General features: G+C 42.8%; 1 protein-coding gene across 9 annotated transcripts in view; it reads left to right on the top strand.

Moving 5' to 3' along the window:
* Positions 1–982: 982 nt before the first annotated feature.
* Positions 983–15,772, top strand: part of sox2 (SRY-box transcription factor 2) — a 73,657-nt gene continuing 58,867 nt past the window's right edge. For all 9 annotated transcript variants that reach the window (XR_003751678.1, XR_003751679.1, XM_029000672.1 and 6 more), the window contains exon 1: positions 983–1,040. The gene's annotated coding sequence lies outside the window, so the exon portion shown is untranslated. The remainder of the gene's footprint in view (positions 1,041–15,772) is intronic.

Raw genomic sequence — 15,772 nt, 5'->3', positions numbered from 1 at the left:
GGGGGCTCGATACATACAGACCCCCCCTTCACCCCATTGTCTAACATGAATAGCACACCCTGAAGGCCACAGGCAGGTTGCTATTAATATGACAGCCCACTCCATATCCAGCTATAATTTCTAATGAAACACCTAATCTCCATTATTTTGATCCAGGCAGGCGATAGCGAGAAAGAAAAGGGTGGGAGAGTGAGAGAGAAAAGAGGGAAAGAAAAGCCTTTTCTTCAAGCCCCTCATGGCGGTTGTATGAGAAATGGCAAACCAATAATTTTTGTCAAGTTCTCTTTTTTTAGCCCTCAGAAATGCAGTGGATTGCCACAGTTTAAAAAGACACACAGATAAAGCCATTCAGGCAGCTGAAAGAGGACGCCATCTGTTTTTTTTTTTTTTTTTATTTCCTTTTTTTTCACCCCCCTCCCCTTTTTCAATCCTTGTAATCAAATTTGAGCAAAATCAAATGGGGGGGGGGGTTCAATGAAAGTACCTTTTGTTGGTCTGAAACGAGCAAGTAATTTACAAAATGCCCTTCCTTTGTGTGGGAGGCTAAAGGAAAAAAGAAATCAGTAGCTTTTAAAGCTAGGCCTTGCTGCGACTGCGAAGATAATGAAAGCCGTCTGTGTTGTGGGGTAGAAAGCACTTTCAAAGACAGGCCTGACTCAGGGTTACACTGCTGAAAAACCTGTGTGTGTGTTTGTTTTGTAAGGAGTGCCGAGGCAGGCATCCGCACACTGTGATCCGGGGGGTGAAACGGTGAAGCCGGCCGGCCGCCCTGCCGCGGCGAAGGAGCTTCCCCCAGCAGTGATGCGTACCTGCTCTCGCCGCCACGGTGGAGCCAGGCGGATGGGGAAGAGGCGCGGAGCGGGCGCTGGTTTTTTTTTTTTTTTTTCCTCCTCTCGCTGCTCTGATGGAGGGATGCTGAGCAGGAGGGAGAAGAGAAGAGGAGAACGGAAGAGCAGAGGAGGCTGGGATGTGTTTCTCCCTTTTTTTTTTTTTTTTTTTACTCTTGCTCAGCTCTTGGGCTGTGGAGCGCCTCTCAGAAGGTGAGTTCCCATGGGTTTCCTCTTTTCTGCGCTTTGGTTGGTCTGCGCTGTAATGCAAATGACTTTGTGGGACTTGATGGCTTCTTTTTTTTGCTGAGCGCCGGTTGGTGTGGCGTGGCGTTGTCACATAGCCCGTATGAGCAGAAGGGGAAAGAGGCTCTGGGCTCTACAGAGACTTGATGGGGATCAGCATTTAGTGAGCCACACTGAGTGCCACCCCAGGGCATGACACTGCCTTCTGCCGCTACACAACATTGTGGTGGCGCAATTAGCTTTCAATTAGCCTTGGGATTAATTGACTAAAAAAACTACATTTGACCCTTAGCTGCCAGGTTCAAGTGGTTCGGCTGAGGATTCTGGAAACTGGTTGTGGCATTAAACCTTCATCTCCACATTTACCAATAACAACCCCCCCCCAAAAAAAATCAATTTCATGTAGACTTTTCTGAGTGATGAAGATGATGGTGCTGCGAACTGTCCGGATATAACACGCTGCAGAAGTTGCCTCTTAACAGTCTCTAAGTGATCTGGAGTTTTCTTTGAGATTCTGTGATTGACATGGGCTATAAAAGCAAAGCCATTTTGGACGGTTCATGAATATTTTTTTATGCAGATTGCTTACTGGGGTAAAGCACATAAAAGGCCCTTTCCCAGATAATTGTGTGGTTGAAAGAAAGTTTGATATTTTTTATGTCTACTTTTTTTTCTGAAGTCAACAAAGCCTGTACTTTCAGCATCCTGTCTCAGATAACAATTGGCAAACAGAAAGCATCAAGTTTGTCACTTGGCATATTGAAATGTCAACATTTGCACTGGAACAAAAAAACTCCCAAAATTGAATCTCATTCTGAATAGAATATTTAATGAAGTGACTCTCTGCTGCCACCATCAACCGGTACAGGGGTCCTGCAGCCCCTGGGAGCCGAAGTCAGTCATCATGCATCATCACCTCTGCAGTTACCTGCATCAAACACTATATCCAGAGTGACGCAAGACTCAAGTCAATAACATGCAATATTCATTCTAATACAATCCAAACCATGCATACATCACAGAGCCATTGCATTGGATCATAGCACACTGAAAGGATAATTTTTGTTATGATAATTTTTAGAAACTGTACAACACTGGTTAACTTTTTATTTGTGCTTTTCACACATTTTACCCATCTGCAATGGCATAAATATAAAATGTAATGAAGAATTCAGCAATGAAGGGGTGGACATTTTATAGAAAGATGTCTTTACAGCAACACTTAACTGTCATCTAACGACCCATGACTCCACTTCTGAGATCCCCTTAAGAGATGTTCAGTGGTAACAGAGTGGTAAGGCGATGGCTGGATTTGATACAGAAGGGTGGTGTTGACCGGCAATTAGAGCCAATTGAGCTGCGCCCTGTCAGACGCTGATGATAGACCCCCTTCCACATGACTGAACCAGTCCCAGTCATTATGTACTCCCTCTTCGCCAGGCGAGTGGTTATCCATCTGACCTCTGGCTATGGCGTCCCCATAACCACTCCGAACTGGGCCACCTACTGTATGGATGTCAGAAGCAATCAACCACAGGGATAATGTGGCTGGAACTGCCAGGGCTAACAGGATTACAACTGCATTGATGCTAATGAGGGTATCATTGCCTTCACTGGCTAATGTGTTAAACCTTTTACTTTATTAGAATGCAGACTTCCCAGTGTTTCCCAGGCCTGCCCAGTTTCAGGTTTCTGGAATGAAGGGGCACAAAGAAACTATATGTGGGAGTTGTAAGTAAGATACTGGAATGTAAGTAATGGGATGTATGTAAGATTCCCAGAAGTGCATTTAAATCTTTAAATGAGACTTATTTTCAGGAAAAAGACAGGTAAAGTGGCCTTAACCATACTTTTAAGACAGCGACTTCCTTTTCCACTGGGAAAGCTGTAATTAACAGGGGCAAAGAGCTCAAAAACTCAGGCCCATGTTAATCTGAGGATGTAAATGAAGGTTTTAAGAACGATATTAACACCTATCCAAGAGGGTTCAGAATTAAGGCCTCAATCTGGGACTTCCACCAGACTCCAGGCTGGCCTGACTCCATAGTTCAGACCGAAACGGGTGCAGATTGTCGACAGCTCAGGGGATATTTGCTCTTAACCAGACCTTTGGAGGCAAGTGTCATTGAGTAAATCTTCCTGGTTGTGGTGATTTTAAGACTCGTCCTGTTCATGCTTTTTTTTTGTATAAGCGTCTCTGTTTAATTTTGCACCCTAATCTGTCTCACCAAACTGTGATTTTAAAAATAAATTTGAATAAATAATTGTGTTTTGAAATGCAAAAATATACATTTGATATAACTGAATATTAACAAAATTCTTCATGAAATACAATGTCACACAAGTGTAATATTTTTATTGTATAGCTAACAAATGAATTTTTTTCTTTTAGTTCCTAGTCTGATAACAGAGCATGTGTTGGGCTCTCTAAAGAGAGGAAAGTCCTTGGGAAGCTTAATTGCCTCCTTAATTGCCTCCAATGTCCAATTTCCCACAGTCATATTTGTTCTGCGTTGGAACTTGGAGTTATTACAGACTTTACATTTTTTTTGTCAGATTTCCCCAGTGGACCTCATGCTGGTTGTGTGTTCACTAAACAGGGCAAAATAGTAATAATAATTAAAAATATATATTTATATGCATGTGTTGTTCGATGTAACATCTTGCCTGAGCGCCATCAAGAGGTCAGGAGAAGATTGCACGACTCTGGGCTATTCATACCCGACTGACAAATGCCCCGCTGAAGCCGGTTATTTGGAGCCCTGTCAGGACAGGATGGAGGCATGATGTGTGCAGACAGCATCAAATGGGAAGGCATCACTTATAAATAATTGCCCGCTTTTGCCTGTCTTGTAGCCTAATGTGCACTCCTTTTAAACCAAAGGGTACAGTCCCCAACCATTAAAGCGTCCCATGCTGTGAGAAAGCAGCCGATGAGAATTTTGCCAAAGAGGCCCGATATCTGATAAGCGGCAGAAGTCAATTTATTGCTGCAATCTTTAAATAATAGTGCTGATTATGAGGCTTCTAGCGGCCAGACGCTATAATTGTCTGTCATAAATCTTAGTCACTTGTGACAAGAGCACAATGCCAGCAGCTGTCTGTTTGAGGGCAAATGACTTGTGATAAATATCGGTTCTGCAAGGATTTACTGGGATGTGTCTCAATATTGTGCCGAGGTTTTGGTTTCACCGTGTTTACCTTTTTACCTGCTTTTGCAGTTCCCATGTGGTAATTGGCTCAGTTATATAATTCCAAATGTACAAAATGATGAGAAGAAAAGATGAGAAGTTTCAAATACTCGTCTCCAGTATTTCTCTGGCAATGAAATTTCTACATTTTTATTTATCAGATGCCCTTTTCCAGAGCGACTTCAGTAGTTACAGGGACGGTCCCCCCTGGAGCAACTCAGGGTTAAATGTCTTGCTCAGGGACACAATGGTAGTAAGTGATCTTTGAACCTGTGACTTTGTGGTCTAGCCTACTACCACCCTATACAAATATAGTTCAGCCTTCTTTTTTTTTTTTTTAAGATTTTTTATTAAGAATGTCTTTTAAAAATTGTGTTTCCAGGGACATGTTCCTGTTTTTGGGGGCTTATCAAGTGTATTAGCAGACTAATGGACACCAGATGTCTCTTGCAGACTCTCAGGTTGAGTCCCATTTTCTCTCTGAGGATAATTTGCTGTCTATCATCACTCTCTTAAAACCATTTTCCCCCAAGCGCTCTTCACTGAGGCACACGCCCCACCACCTCCACAACGCTGCTTTTTAAACCAATTAATGTCAAGCCTCTATCAGCATGTGATTGAAATGAAAGGCCCCTCTGATTGAGGCCAAACCCAACCCCCCCATCCGCCCAGAGATCGATCCCGGCAGTGGAGAGGCCACCAAATGACTCCCCAATCATCCTCCAGTCAATTTTCAAATGAACCCATTGGCCCATTCAGCCTTGGACCCTGCTCAGTCCGAGAGGGTGTCAAGGTAGAGGGGAAGAGGGGAGAGTTGGAGTGCCATTGAGTCCCCATTCACAGCCCCTTCCACGATGTCAGGGTCGCCACCGAATGGATACGTACGCCCAGAAATGATAACAGAGGCTGGCTCAGTGAGAGCTCAGGGGAGGGGGGCGACAAGATCTTTTTTGTTTCTATGTGTGTGGACATGAATTCTGTGGACATGAAGGCCATCTCAAAGATTTGTTGACAGATAGGCTCTTGTATCTAAATAAATGTTATTTTATGTCAAATCTGATAAAACAAAAATAATTATTTCAGTCAAATTGTATTTTTCTCAACTCCAAAACAATGAATTGTTACTTTTTTTACAACGCAGATCTGATTAGGACAGGAGGAACATTCTGGGGTTAATTAGTGAGGTGCAGTAATTGGCGGTGTTGCTGTGGTGAGGCGTATATTTGCATGGAGGCAGTGCCCCCTGCAGTAAGATTAAAGAAAAATGTACAAATACTAATACACATTTGCCTCTGATGTTGTTTGCATTACATTTTACATTTAAAAAAGATGGGTACACCGCCTGCAAACAATAATTTTTGTTTGTGCAGATAGACAATACACATTAGTGTCGAAAACAGGCAGTATTTATAAAAATGAATCAAAATGAATAAATAATAATAGCAATAGAACTTTTTACAGGAAATTCAAGGATCTCTATCAATACTTAATTAATGCAAATAATCTCTTCTTTGACTAAATTACAAATATCTACATTATATGTTGACTCAAATTTGTCTTACTTTTATAGTTTCCTCAAATGTTATTCATTAATTAATTTATATTAATGGATTTTCTCTTTTTAAAAAAATCTGACATCACCAGTCAGTGTTTATATGTCTATGAATAATGTCTATATCTACATTTATATTGTATTCAAAATTGATCTCATGCCTTCTTTCTCAATGTTTGACCATGTTTGACCATTAAAAGTCCTGTGTTGTTGTCTGTCTGCAGGCTGCACGTTCAGCCCGCTTCTACCTGACCCCTTTAATAAAAAACAAAGATAAAATGAGCAGTTGTTCCAATAGATGGCATCAAAACACTAGTGTAACATAGCAGGCGACGTATAACACACAGTGGAACCGAATGGGAACATCGATGCTCTTTTTTCGTAAAAATTCAGAACGAAGTAAATACGTCTATTTTCTTAATCAATTACAATATAAATGCGCACATTATAACATTTTTATGCATAATATTACTCTCCAGTGTAATGCAGTGCACTTGTATGTTTGGCAGACATTCATTTAACATTGCATATTTTCAAAGTTAAAAGTATTGAAGTCTTAAACTGATTTGCCAGATAAAATATGGCTAAAAAACAGACGTGGAGCAGACTGGTCGATCGTTGGTGTCCCTCAGACCCTGGCAGCAGCAGGAGACTGGAGAAGACTGAACAGCACGGCGAGGAATGGTTCATTTATTTAATCTGACGGTGAGTTTGAGGATGAGTTTAATCTGCACACTTGTTCCGTATTTTTTGGTTGTTATGGGGGGTTCTCCACAATGATGCATCTGCTGTCATTTGAAATGCCAGGGAGGCACAGAGCCCCCTTTTGTGCGGCGACCCTGGTGCAGGATGCCCCATGGACTCCTCCCGCCGTCAGCTTTGACAGCCAGTCCTCGTCACCATAATTAAATGATGATTTATAAAGTGTGAGAAAGCACCATGACCAAAAGCAGATAGGTGCTTATTGGTGTGCTGAATAACCCTAATTTTCTCCAGTGCCAATTTTCATCTCTTATCTTTGTCGCTGACCTGGCTCTGGAACCCTCTCCTGCGCTTTCTGATGGAGAGCAATGATGCCTGCTGTTGTGTTTTTAAAGCATTCAGGTTTGTCTGAATAACATGAAAAAAAAAGGTTTTGAAATGCCAGCAAAAGGTACAAGGAGCTGATTTTACTCATATCATTCCTAACATGTTGATTTATGACAAGTGTTACAAATTACAGGCAATTTAGCCATAAATATTATTTATAGGTTTTATTGCAGTGATCAATTACAATAAGGCTTCTTTTTGGGCTACACACTCAGGGATTATTGTGGTAGTACAGTACAGACACTATATTTAGAGCTGTGTGTGTGTGTGTGTGTGTGTGTGTGTGTGTGGGTGGGGGGGGGGGGGGTAATCTGTAATATAAGGGTCGTAATGGCATATGACTGCAGAAAAAGCAATGGCTTCATTTGCTGCTTTTGAAATGTGAAACTTTGCTCTGTAATCTTCAAATGTTTTGCAGAATAATGGGGCCATCAGCCTGCTTCTTCATCACTTCTCCTTACCCCCTTTCCGGTTTCTTCCTTTATCCCTTTTTTTTTTTAGAATTACGCACTAATTGAAAGTCTAATTTCAAATATTGGAACATAAAAGGTTAACCATATTATCTGAGTAAAGGAGGGCAATTGTGAAGATGATTTGATTGAATAAAAGAGAAAAAAAATGTCTGCACCATGCTTTTTAAGTTCAAGGATGTATTGGTTGAAGCCTATCATTTAAAGCAATTAATGTGTGTCCCTGGGGAAAGAATTGATTATAGATAAACCCACCCTCAAAAAATGAGTGCTTTTAATACCCACCACACCTCGATCAAGATCCCTTCCTTTGATTATTAAAAAATAAATAAAATCTGGATGGCCGGCTGAGAGAGACACATTAGCTTCCAAATCCTCTTAACAAGATTGTCACCTCTTTAAGACGTGGCGCGCGGCGCAGGAGAAATGAGGCAGCATTATCAGATAGAAATGATTATACCTTCAAAAATGGGATCTGCTGATTTCATAACCGTGCCTGTTATTCACAGGTTTTACTGTGGAATTGCATTGACCATTACAGATTTAACTTATATGATTCACTGACCTTTTTATTAATGTTTTATAAATATAGAAATAATTATAATTGCATGTCCGTTAAATATAAATTTAAAATCACATTTATGTTCTGTACCACCGGCTGAATTACTACTAATTAATACAATTTGTAATTATTATGTTTTGATTAATACTGTAATAATTAATTAACAACATTGTACAAAATGGACAAATATACTGATATGTACACTAAAACTGAATTATTAAACATACTGCCAATAAACAAATAGGTCTATATGATAATATTGATAAAATGTCATGATAAAAAATCTTATTGCCAATATAATTGAAATTCAGACTGAATTAAACCTTTATGCTACACATTTTTCCATCGGTCAGTTCTGTGCTGGTGTGTGTGTGGTGAAAGAGTTGGTGAGAAGCGGTGTGTGCCGGTGCTCGGGGAGAGCGGTGTGCCACTGTCACCGTCGCCTCTCTCAGTGCTGACCTCACAAAAGCCCCGGGGCTCCTTCTCAATGGAGCGCCACACAGAACAGATACCGTTCTTCACCCCTTCTTCTCCTGGGGTTCTGACTCCTTCATAAAAAAAAAAAATTAAATTACAATTACTCTAAATTACAAAAAAAAATTGCATCATACATTTATTTAATTCACTATTATTTTACAATGGAACAATTGTTTTATTTTTAAGCTTTCTAAACTACGTAAAGAATTTATTTAATAATTCATGAATTGTAAACAGTATTAGAAAAATCTGTTGCAATCACTTTTTCTGCAGCGGCGTGTATACTACGCCCCTAAAAAAAAACTCCCAAACACGGACGCTGCGCTGTCAACAAATGACTTTATGTAGGTCACATCCATACTGAAGAGAGTAATTTCTGAGCACCGATGAGTCCATCTTCTACATCATGTGCTTACGCCCAGAAGCCAGGCCGTCGCTCGCTGCACGGCCCGGGTTAAGATAAGGTCGGGCAGCGCGCCCCTTTCCCCCGTTTAACCCTCTTTTTCCGCCGTGTGAGTGCCTCGTCTCTGAGAGGGGTAATTTCCTCCCTATGCCAGCCCCATTATTCAGGGATCAGGGGCTTGTGCAGTCCCTCTCCCTGCGTCCGCGGGGTGCGTTGCCATCGTCTCCTGCCTCCCCGCGCTCTGCCTTTTGGCGGCAGAGGCTAGTTGAGCACTTGACCGCGGTCCCAAAGGTGCTTTCAACGTAACGAGGGGGATATCTGTTTCCCGGAATCAATCAGCCGTCTTAACTGAACATCCTCCGCCATCTGCTCGCGGCTTACCGCCCAACTCCCATCAAATCCCAATATTTGTGCAGAGCTGATCCCAGGGCCCAGGAGGACCGGCGAGGAGGAGTTCCGCGGCCCCTCCGGCTCTCTGGCGCGCAACTCCCGTTCCCGTCCTCCCCGCGTTTGATTAATCACTAAATCTGTGTGGCAAACAGAGGGAGCCCCCCTGACAGATAGAGAGGGGGAGCGAACGCGCCGCTAATCGCTTTATTGCACTTAGTTCTCCATTGTGCTCATCAGCGGTGAGTGACGAACGCGCAATCTTACATCTCTATCGCCGCCATTACCGCCACTCCTGCCTCGTGGCTCCGGCGCTGCTGGTTTGCACCTTTCCGTTTTTTTCTTCTTCTCGAAAGTTCCTCTCCCAGAGCTGCCCGAGGCGTCAGCGATGGGCCCCAGATCTCCTCTGGCTCTCCGGCAATTACACCAAGTCACCCTAAAAATCCTGTAAGCATAAATTTTCAGGCTTTTTTTTAAACTCATTAAGCAGTGGCTTCTCCATTCTCCCTTATTTCATGGAGATGCAAAGCCCTGAAAGCCGACTGACGGTAAGATTTCAGGCTCAGGATTCAAACTCCCCTTCACATTTTCCACTGCTACTTGCTATTAGCCTAGGAAGCTTCAGAAAGGCGCAACTGTCCAGGACTTTTAAGGTTCAGAGGCCTGCCACCTTCCTCACCTAAACACCAACAGTGCAGGCCTGAAAGCCATTAACTGTCCTGCAAGAGTGTTTCAGCCCCAAATTGTTTTACAGATTCTGTTTCCCACTGCATTGTTTCATGAGAAACAATTATGGACAATCGTATATTTCCAGAAATATCAGATTTGTGGCTGCAATCACAAGAAGTAGAATCTACTATTCCTGCTGGGAGCAGAACGGGGGCATTTACACGTGTTCATTATTAGCAGACGCGGCGGCCGAATCTCCCATCATTCAAAGCTCTTGTAGAATATTATCTTCACCTCGCCGACAATGGTCTGGCCACGGTAGCCGAACCCTCGCTGGGAATAAATTAGCCGAAAGAGCGGCGGCTGCAGGGGTTAGGCCGCGTCACCCCCCTACCCCCCCACCCCTAAACTCCGCACTCGTACGGTAAACATTTGTGGAAGGCAACGTGTTGAGGTGCACAAACACCCCCCCCCCCCCCCCACCCCCGTTCACATACGCACATCCCACCCTGCCCTAACCCTTCCGCCGGCCCACACCCCAAGTCCTCACGAGGAGCCGGAGGGGGGGGGGGGGTAGAAAAAGTGAAGCAAACACACAGTGAGCGAGGGGCTAATAGGGTTAATTGTCATGTAAAAACCTCCACAGTCGACTGCGGGCCCGGTTGCTGCCCCCGCCCGCCCTCCCCCGTCCCCTTTGTCTCCCGGAGGGAAACTCGAGCCCAGATGGCATTTTCCTGGAGGCTGTGACCCACGAGGGGCTGGCGGCGGCGAGGAACAAGGTGCATCTCCTCAGTCTAATTAATTTACTATTATAGCACCTGTTTCCGAATAGATAGGGCTGGGAAGGGAAGCGGTCCCCAGACGCAGCGGTGGGGCTCGCTGGTAAATGGGTTTGAGCTGATTATATTAAGCTGATGCTTTGATCATCTGAAGGCGTTAAAATGGAAATATGTTTTCGCTGGCTGCGGGCCGCGGGAAGAGAGGAGCAGTCTGGGGAGGCAGCTGATTACTTTTGACTGTGGAATCACAGAAGGCCTCTGCTCTAAATAAGAATATCCTGCTTCTAAGCCACGGTGCTTTTTGGGGATGTTTCTCTCTTTATTTTATTTTATTCTCCCCACTTTTTTTTTTTTTTTTTTTCCGGCTTCTTTGTGCCAGCGAAACATCCCACTGCGGTTCCACGGTTCAGAGGCTCAGGGCTTGAAGTCATGCTGCTGTGTCACCATTCTACAAATATATGCATATATACATATATGTTTTTATACACTACTAGTAAAATATATATGTATGTATGCATATGTGTGTGTGTGTGTGTGTGTGTGTGTGTGCGTGTGAAAAGCAACATTGCTGCTCTCTTGTGAATCCTGTCGGAACGAGCAGTAATCACCCTCCTCAGGTTTCACGCTAATCCAGACGCTGTAACAAATATTGGGGGCAAATAAAGCCGGCGCTTTTAAAACAGAGTTTGGCGAGGACGGGGGGGCGGGTGGTGCGAGGGAGGTGGGTGTGGGGATGAAATGAAGCATCGATGATGGAATAATAACTGGTGAAATGAGAGCCCAGCTCCAAACACTGGCAGTCTGTAAATGGATTTAGGCTATGCTAATCTCAGCCGCACTCTCACTTCATTCATTTCCACCCCAGTGCCCCTCCAGGATTAACATAATTTATCACCCATGAAACACCAGAAAACAATTTTGCTTGTAAAAAAAAAATTAAATAAATAAAAAAATTGCACACCAACATTAGTGCGGTTAAAAAGACACTGATACTGTACGTTTACGGCAAGCGAGGGCTATTTAGCGCGGCCTCCTGTCGAACCCCCAGAATCCTCTCTTCACACATGCCGGAAACATGGCGATAAATGTGGCTTTACTTGACAGTTATTAGCAATGTTTTAATTTAAAGCGCAGTAGGACGGGCAGGCTTTTTAATCCTGAGAGACATTAATCATGCATGTTTGCCGTAGGGCCCCGGCGCCGCAGGCGGGTCGGGCTCTTCAACACCTTGTGAACAGGAGGCCGGGCCCGCAGCGCTGAGGTCTCACTGTCAATGTTTGCTCAGCGTGCGCTGGTGCAGTTATCACTCCGCACTTTGCAGTGGAAAGGGAGGTCAGCAAGGTTGGCTGATCCCCATGCAACTTCTCTATACATTTACATATCAAATATGGATCGTTTATTTAAAGCAGGCCATATCAATGATCCCATACACACCACTGCTCTTTATTTTCAAGACTGTTCTTCAAACGTCTGTGAATTTAAAATCACACACAGCTGCCACTGTGCTAAGCCATGTAGATAAATATCAGTGTTTGCCGAGCAACCTTTGCTCAGTATTATAGCCTTGTGGCCTGGCACGATGATGTGTGGTCTCCCCCTTCTTCTTTTCTTTATTTGCTCTCCAGCGTATTGAACATATAGGATTTAGTTGACTCAAGCACCCCTCATCCTCTGACAAAGGGGGCTGAATATGTTGTGGTTGCATGCATACGTCCCGTGGCATCAAAAAGCTTACATGTTTTGCTCGGCACACTCTCTAATTTTTTTTTTTTTTTTTAAGGGAGGGAAGGAGAGAATTAGACTTGCTCCTGTGCACACACTATCTTACAAGCTGTGGGAGCGGGGCGCCTCCGTATCTCTACATTTATTTTTCCAATTTCTTCCCTCTCCTCTTTTAAAATCAGCATGTGTGGCGTGCCAGAGTCATTACAGTGTAAAGGTTTCCCCACTTACCTTGCCATGAACAATGAGCTCTCTGTGAATAGGTGGTATTCACATGGTTAGGCTTTAATGGTCTTCCAGGGTGATATGTTGGGGGGTGGTGGGGGGTGGAGTGAGGGAGGAAAAGGGGGTGGGGGTGGTGGTGGTGGCAAAATATCTTCCATGCGAGCACGGCCTGAAATGCATAGAAATGATGTTTCTGTAGCCAGGGCTCTTTAATGGAGGGCTCCTTAGCTTAATCTGCCAATGCAGATGGTTTCTGTAACCTGCATGGCTGAGACGGGGCAGAGTGGGGCTTATGAGAACTCGGAGACAGGCGAAAAAGAATCAGCGGCCAAATAAAGTATTTCATTTTTCTTTATGCTTCAGCAAGTACAAATGCACTCCCGATTGTATGGAATACATATGATTTTAACTGGGCCACAAATTATGTGACGATGGATGGTTTAACTCATTGCTGCAAGGGCAACCATGAACGTGTGATGCCAATCATTTTGCTCTTTGTCAAGCTATAAGTGCATATTGAATATTTGCTTTCAGTAATGATTTAAGAAATAAACCCATTGATCCAAGCAGCAGGGATTATGGCTTTTGGCCTCATTTATAGGGCACTATTTTCAAACTAGCAGTAAGCACAGCACTAAGTGTGGGGCTCGTTCACTAGGATTTACGTAACTAGATGAAACAAGAAAGAACTGCCTGGTATCTCTATCTTAAAAAATGTGAACTAATATTAACACTTTTTTTGGTGTGTGCATATTAACGTCACTCAGAAAACAATCTTTAATGATGGTTTTATAAAGACGACCGATGATTGACAGCTCTCAAACATGCTACCTCTTCATTCTGGATCATTTAAACTCGTGACCATCAGTACATCACATCTGCAAACATCATTAGACTCTTTTCTTTCTTGCTTTATCTATTGGTTTATGTACAGTACAGGCCAAAAGTTTGGACACACCTCATTTAATGTGTTTTCTTTATTTTCATGACCATTTACATTGGTAGAGTCTCACTGAAGGCATCAAAACTATGAATGAAAACATGTGGAGTTACGTACTTAACAAAAAAAGGTGAAATAACTGAAAACATGTTTTATATTCTACTTTCTTCAAAATAGCCACCCTTTTCTCTGATTACTGCTTTGCACACTCTTGGCATTCTCTCGATGCGCTTCAAGAGGTCGTCACCAGAAATGCTTTTCCAACAGTCTTGAAGGAGTTCCCAGAGGTGTTTAGCACTTATTGGCCCCTTTGCCTTCACTCTGCGGTCCAGCTCACCCCAAACCATCTCGATTGGAGCCAGGTCTCCACATTTTGTTAAGTACGTAACTCCACATGTGTTCATTCATAGTTTTGATGCCTTCAGTGAGAATCTACCAATGTCGTGAAAATAAAGAAAAACACATTCAATGAGAAGGTGCGTCCAAACTTTTAGCCTGTACTGTAAATCCTGAGGATGCCTTTGACCTTAAACTAGCAAACACACTTAGCACGTAACTCTGCACTTAGCACCAATTTAACTTTAGTCCCCATAGTTTTCAGCTCAGTTTGTATTCCATGTTTTCAATGTCAAAGAAGCTCTGGTGTTACTGACTAGATGATGCGTACTGGAAACTTGAGCATCAGACTGGAAATGTCACTGCACTCATGATCCAGTAGCATCTCATTTTTGGCACTGACCATTCTATCCATCTGCTTTACAGCGTGCTGAGACTCTGATTAGATGAGTACCCATGGCTCTTGAAATGGTTAATGCCCATTTACTTTGCCTAAACTGGCATCACAGAAATTCTTTCAACATTTTGCATAAAGAAGATTAGAACCAAAAATCTTGACTGCTGTTCACAAGGCCATTAATGTGCTTTGGGTAATTAAACAAGCCTAGAGATGCTTTATGTAGGATGTGTTTTACCACAATATCATCAGCTTGGCAGTGTTTACATACAGTAATAACAAGTTCTGTCATTCAGGGACCCACAGAATTTATGGGCAATTCGGATTTATCGTAATCTGTTGTCCCTTGGTCCACATTTGTATAGAAAATTTTCATTTTTCTGTAATTGCCTCTTTTAATTCCACACCAGCCATCACGCCAAGATTGGAAATATCCAGATTTTTGGGGGGAACATCTTGGGACTCACACAGTGAAGATTTGGGGAGCTTGAGATTTTCTGTTGGAACGTGAGCAGCAGAAAGACGTAGTTTGAAAACTGAAACAGAGTGGCCTGCATGGTCATGATAAAAAGTAAGAAATTAAACATCTTAGTTTTAACCCCACTTGCGGCAACACACGAAGTGGCCCTGTCTTTCTGCTCTACCACTGACAGCACTTAGCTCCGCTGCTAATCTTTTCCTCATTGTTGTGATGGAGGGGGTGCAGGGGCTGCACAGTGGGGGACTGGGTGACATTAAATAAAACTTTGATTTCCTTCTAGTTTTTTTTTCTGCTTTGTCTGGGCTATTGCTGCCAAGTGGCACAGTGCTGCCAAGCGGTAGATGTACAGTTCTTCTGAAATGCTTGGTGAGAAAAGTGTTCAACTCATGACTTTCATTGTTGGTTGTGTAGTTTTCTTGATGCTTTAGACTTTAATGTGGAGAATGCATATGCTGTAATACCTATTTTTATTCATTAAATAAATGATGTGTGAAACATTCTTTACTTATTAAGTGTTACTTACTATTTTGAAGATTCAAAAATAGTCTATATCTTGTTCCTTGGATCGGGGTGAACTGTTATGGCCATAAGTATTTATGGGGGGTGGTAGTGGTGGGTAACACACTCACCTATGAACCAGAAGATCCAGGTTCAAATCCCACTTACTACCATTGTGTCCCTGAGCAAGACGTTTAATCCTAAATTGCTCCAGGGGGGGACTGTCCCTGTAACTACTGATTATAAATCGTCCTGGATAAGGGCGTCTGATAAATGCTGTAAATGTAAAGTATTTCAGTAGAGACTGACTGTAGTATATTAAAAAAAAATCTCTCTCTCTCTCCATGCTATTTTGCAACAATTAGCCTTGAAAATGTTTAACGAGCCTTTTAAAGAAGGAGTCTTATATTCAGTGTATATTGGCCTTCCAAATGCTGTCTTACCTTGGTCCATAAAAAACTAATTCGGTTAAGTAGGCGGACTTGTTTGCACATTCAAATCCTCAACCACCAAGGTGAAAG

Source organism: Denticeps clupeoides, chromosome 13 (genome assembly GCF_900700375.1).
Source record: "Denticeps clupeoides chromosome 13, fDenClu1.1, whole genome shotgun sequence".
NCBI lineage: Eukaryota > Metazoa > Chordata > Actinopteri > Clupeiformes > Denticipitidae > Denticeps > Denticeps clupeoides.
Note: the sequence above shows the minus strand (reverse complement) of the source record. Positions and strands in the feature narration are given on the sequence as shown.